We start from the raw sequence: 6055 nt of genomic DNA on the forward strand, positions 1-6055 counted from the left end.
TTTTTGTTTTCTTAATATATACTTTGGTCTATTAGGAGCTGATTTGAAAATTGTTTTCAATTTCTTTATTTACTTTGTATTATATGTTTACATAAAAAACTACTTACGGTTTTCAAGAACATTTGTCTACTTCACATCCGTACATATGTATGTAGAGATGCCTTAAATTCAAAGAGATTTCCGTGGTTTCTTTTTCTTCTAAAGAACACTCAAAAAGCAATTTATTGCTGTAAAAAAAAGAAAATATAGTAAATCATTGTCATGTAGTCAAATTTGCTGAATGAACAAAATTTATTAAAATATTTATATGTAAGTATACGTATAGAAAAGTAAATACCCAGTAGGGAAATTATTTCTTGTAGCCTCTTCTGTATGAGTGTATGAGTCAATTTGTCTATTTGTCTAACATTTCAAAATGAATCGCATTACAGTCCTGCAAAACCTTGAAATTAACGATCTCTTTGAAATCCTATCAAATAGACAACATAACATTTTTGTGATTATCGACCTTCGAAGTGGTTTGAACTGGTTCATCCTTTTGAAAACGTTATCTCTAGCGCTTTATAGTACATTCTTGTAAGCTAGCCTTCGAAAGGTGATCATCAGTGGATAAGCAAATSACAGTCATTAATAGGGCGAAGAAAATTTCGTTCCGTAAGAACATGAAGAACCCATAAGTCAAGCTTCGAAATTAATTCAAAACGTTTCATGTGCTTGTGAACTGTCGCGTTACACAACTTTAATCCCTCAGCAATCTCTTGAGTTGTTATTCCACGATTTGCATTGACCAACTACTTTATTTCACCCACATCGGTAATTCCAAGACGTTGTATGTATATGCTCAAGTTCGAAATAGCCGAAACGACATTTTGAAAACCAATTTTATAATTGGCGTTCGGTCAACACATCTTCTCCGTATACATGACACTTGTAATATTCGCTTTGTATGAACTCCATTTTATACGTTTTTTCAAAATAAAACAGTAAAACATGTCAAAAATATTGTTTTCGACCTTCCGTTTTCGACAGAAAGTCAAAGTTTACCATAAAGTTAAWAGTAAAAATCCCAAAAGGAAAAGTCAGATACTTTCAAAGGTAGGTATATAATATCGTAAATAATCATAACTAAGTTAATATAGCCATGTCTATATGTATACGACAGCAYGAAAAGGTGCTGCYTTTATGCTGCTATGTCTGAAKTTGGTATCCCCGTAAAACTAATACGGCTGTGAAAAGTGACGTTGAGAATACCAAAAGCTCCGGCAGGATCGGGATACTTCTCCGAGCCGTTCGATACCAAACGAGCTTCAGACAAGGCGATTCTCTTTCGTGTGACTTCAATCTACTTTTAGAAAAAATAATTCGAGCTGCAGAATTAAATAAATAACCATCTTCTATAAGAGTGTACAGTTGCTGCCGTACGATGATGATATTGATATAATTGGCCTCAATAACCGCGCCGTTAGTTGTGCTTTCTCCAGACTGGATAAGGAAGCGAAGCTAATGGGTCTGGTAGGGAACGAGGACAAGATGAAATATCTCATACATATCTTCGAAGTCGTAGATAATTTCGTTACAGTTTTCGAGAGAAAGGTTCTGCGAAAGATTTATAGTTCTTTGCCTATTTGCAACGGCGAATATCGCATTCGATGGAATGATGAGCTGAACGAGATATACGACGACATTTGCATAGTTCAGCAAATTAATAGACAGCGGAAACGCTGGCTAGATCATTTCGTCCGAATGGATAAAAAAGCTCCACCTCTGAAAGTATTTGATGCAGTACCCGCCGGGAGAAGCAAAGGAAAGGGATGGTTCACTCCGTTTGAAATATAAGGTGCAGACWAGTCACTTAGTTTTTGAGATAACGACCTGGAATTTTTTACACGTCCATTTGTGTCCATGAAGCTGCGCGTTTGTCGGAATCGGATAGATCGGACGTTTATATATTATGTATATACAAACTTTTCGATTCAAATAGGTTTTATATTGAAAACTTTTTAAAATGAAAAATTATCATCAAGAAATTCGGCATATACTGTTGACCTAGGCAATGCTACAATCTCGGAACAGTCAGCTTAGATCATGTCATCAATGTTTATATATATAGTACATAGCTGCCATACCAACTAAATAATCAAAATCGAAATGAAGATGTTTTTATATCCTTGTATGCTATAAGAACAGTAACTGTGAAGGGTATTACTGCTTCGGTGCAGTCTGAGTCAAAGTTTTTTCTGTTCTGTAATTTTTTTTATGTATTTATGTTGTTATTTTTCTTAAATAGTAGGCTTCACTAATGCCAATTTATTTGACTCAAACACTAAATCATTTATGCACACTAAGTTGAAAATACTATGAAATAATCATACCCAAAGAAAAACCAAAAATCTTAAACAAGACAGCGAGACATAAAACAGAAAATGCGTAAAAATAMACAGCCGCCCGTTGTGTTGCCGCAAAACGTGTCAAAATAAACTCAAAAGCAATTAAAGCACAAATCATTATTAATCCGTCAAATTACGACACTTTCGCATTCAACTGGTGTCTTAATCGTCACGCTCAAGTAGTGCAAAAGCATATTAGTATAAAGGAGTTGAATTTGTGCATACAAAGTGGCAACCACAAGACACCGCAAATTTGGCCACAATAGAAATCGCTGCCGACGTCGGCGCCGTTGCCGGCGACAGCATTGGAAACTTTATTAGAATTAATCATGCCATGAAACTTAAATGATTTTCCCTCACGTCTCCCATACAAAAGTACTTATATGAGAGTACATCAAGTGTCGGTGCGGTGAGGCATACAGACGGTGAGACGGCACTGTGCGCTTGGCGCAGTTATTTGCCGATTCCGRGCAGGGAAAATAAATCAGAGCGCCCAAAAAGACAGCGACAACAGCAGCCATGGCGCTGACTTTGAATTATGTGCGCCGAATAACAACAATAAACACACAAGCAAAAACTTGWGAACGAGAACAACACGCAAGTTTGGCTGCCGCAATCAACACATGTATGTACATATGTGTATCTGCACATACACATGTCGAATTTTAACAAATTTTCGTGCTAAAATAATTGAGTGGCCACCGCTAGCGAAAACGGCAGCGCTATCGGCAACAACAAGAGCAAACATTCAGCACAACACCCGTGTATGTTTAAATAACTAAAAACTGATGAAAAAAAACAAAACGAAATGAATTGGCTAAATAAAGTAAACGGCTACAAAGTGTTTCCAAAATGCACGCCATAAATCTCCAYATGGCAAGTGGGGCGTGAGATGGCGCAGGCGGTACAACGAGGTGCGCGTATTCGCGTGCTTTTTTACTGATTTTTGCGAGTGTCTAAATGAGCCGGCTGTTATGTTTTATTACCGCCAAATGGCGCGTGGTGTGGCCCGCAGTATTGGCCGAAAACTACTCACAACAATAAGGTGCAGGCTTTAACCGTAAACTAAATATGTATGTACTTTATGTATGATAAGTTCAAGAGGAAGTGAGGTTACACGGGTGAATGGCTCAGCTCAGTTGGTACCCAAACAAGCCTGAGCAGTAAGTAAGCGATTAGGCGCACCTGAAGTCAGCTAAATGCCAAGCTGTCCCGCTTGGTGCTGAGCRTGTGAAGTGTGGCGTGGCATCGCATGTGGGTAGCAATGGCGTGCGCGTACTTCGCTGTGCGCAGACAACTACACCGAATAATAACAGCAACACTCAAGTCAGACGAAACACGAAATGAACATACATCTGCGTACTTCAATCATTTTGGATGAAAAGATTAAACTTTTTGACGCTAAAGGCAAATTTACTTGCAATTAAATTTGGAAAAAAAGGAAGGAAGAACTAAGTTCGGGTGTAATCAAAATTTTATACTCTTGCAGCTTTMATGAATCAAAGCCGGCGAAATACTTCTACATACATAGGTGTGGACAAARCTTTGTATTAAATTTGCTTGGCCGATATACATATGTATGTGATAGAGAGGCAACTGGAAGTGTCATACGTTTTGGGGCCTACAAATTTGTTGTCTGTGTTCTAAAAAAAGTCATAGCCCGAAAGCCATAAATTTTGGGAGCGCTATTTGGACTACGATACATTGATTGGTTCTTGATGTATATATGTATATGTATATTGGAAATTGAAAAAATGAGATAGGATTTAAAATTGTGTTATATTTCGACTATTTTCACACAGTATGATTTATGAACGTTAGAATAATATGACCTGCTGACCCTGGGCCGACGTGCTTTGTCCATATTTGACGACCGGCTCCCATAAAGCACTCGTGTAAACTMTTGGGTGTAAAATTTTATGTCTCTAAAGTAGTTTTTAACTAAACCGTTATATGTGGGCGGGCCTGGAAATAATTCAATTTCATCCATTTTCACACTTACGGTATAAGTTTTAATAGGAATTATCATTGAATAGGGTCCAAAAAAAAATTATATTTTTTGTCTCGCTTGATACTTTAAAAAATATGTTCTTAGACTGGTCACCACTAAGAGAGTCGCTRCAAGTATGAGCTCTTAATTGGAACGGGACCATTCCGTTCCGTCCGCCTTACAGTTTTTCATTTTTTTCATATTGTCAGATTCAAAATTTTCGAAAATCTCCTTTCCAACTACTAGAAAAAAAGTACGGACTTTGTAGTAAATTGGGTGATTTCCAAAATGGTATCTTATTCATTTTTCGTAATCCTAATCTCTTAAGAGATATTAACGATTGAAGTTTTACTATTTCAAGACACATTTTTTATCCTTTGATTATTATAATTTAATAAATTTTAAATTGCAAAACGTACAGTTTTGTAGGAAACTTGTTTTTTTTTTATTATTTCTTCTATTCGTTGATTTTTGGCKAAGGATATCTCGTAACATAACGGTAAAATTCCTTTCCGTTACAATTAAAAATTCATACTTATACAGCTTTTCGAAGAGGAGCCTATAAAACTATTTTGAAKAGTGAACCAAACAAAATAAAAACTCTATATTTTTTACCCACCCTAATATTGAAACTCATAGCTTACAAATCAAATTAGAAACGAATCCATATGACATCCACGTTCCGAAGTTTTTGCCAATTTGCCCATAAAATGAAATGAAGTTGATCTGCAAAAACAACTTACAGACAGCTGGTATCAATAATACAATATTATATTATTGTATTATAATACGCCATAGTAAGCCCATGAAAAAGAGCACACTATTYGCCTATTCGTGACTTCGCTTTAAAATTTGTTAAGATATCGCTCATATTACAATTACTAGCAAAGGAAATCTTTATTCGCGAAGCCAATATTAAAATATAAATGAAGAGCGACACAAGATTGAAATCGGCGCAACTCTGCCACTCATACAATAGATTGAAGAATGGATATGTTATTTTTTTCATTGTAGTGTACTTCCAAGAAAGACATGAATAATGCCAACACGTGAAACATGAACAAAAATATCAGTGTCAGACATTCACAACTAAGTTATTAAAATTAAATTAATTTATGCTTGTCCTACAGACATTAAAGTGACATAAACGATAAACATATTTCTAAAATCTAGCCATCTCAACAAAATAAACAATTTAAARAGCTCAAAAGTCATTAGTAATAATGCAATTCATAAAATGAAATATTTTAAATATGACAACATTTGACCAGTTCGTGAGTACTAGGATTCCATGCACGGTTGCTATACATTTAAGTGTTTTGTGCAAAAGAGTGAGAACAGATTCAGAGTTAAACCTTGACACGTGTTGCCCGCTACACTCAATTCATGTAAAGGCATAATTTTATTATTATAGTTTCGTTTTCGAGTGTTGTATCTCTTATATTATACTAACTTATAAAYGTGTATGTATTTCAAATGTGTGGATGTTCATTAAAAATCACTCATACGCCCTATTAGAACCTTTCTTTCCTTAACTTGCAGTATAGTTACAACATGTACTCATATTATTGTGAAGATATTTGTTTTTTTAATAATTTGTACTTCCATAAGGAAACTCAGGGATCTGAATACGAATGAAGTAAATTCCAAAACTTCAATTACTTTTTTACCAATGAAA

The 6055-nt window shown here is 35.4% G+C and overlaps 1 protein-coding gene across 2 annotated transcripts in view; it reads right to left on the reverse strand.

Annotated features, from left to right (window-relative positions):
* The window catches only part of LOC108966518 (extracellular sulfatase SULF-1 homolog), a 23467-nt gene extending 23245 nt beyond the window's left edge, over positions 1 to 222 (reverse strand). For both annotated transcript variants that reach the window (XM_018929464.1, XM_018929463.1), the window contains exon 1: positions 108 to 222. The gene's annotated coding sequence lies outside the window, so the exon portion shown is untranslated. The remainder of the gene's footprint in view (positions 1 to 107) is intronic.
* Between the last annotated feature and the right edge of the window lie 5833 nt (positions 223 to 6055).

The sequence above is a fragment of the Bactrocera latifrons genome, unplaced genomic scaffold (genome assembly GCF_001853355.1).
Source record: "Bactrocera latifrons isolate USDA-ARS-PBARC rearing strain unplaced genomic scaffold, ASM185335v1 scaffold_162, whole genome shotgun sequence".
Lineage (NCBI taxonomy): Eukaryota > Metazoa > Arthropoda > Insecta > Diptera > Tephritidae > Bactrocera > Bactrocera latifrons.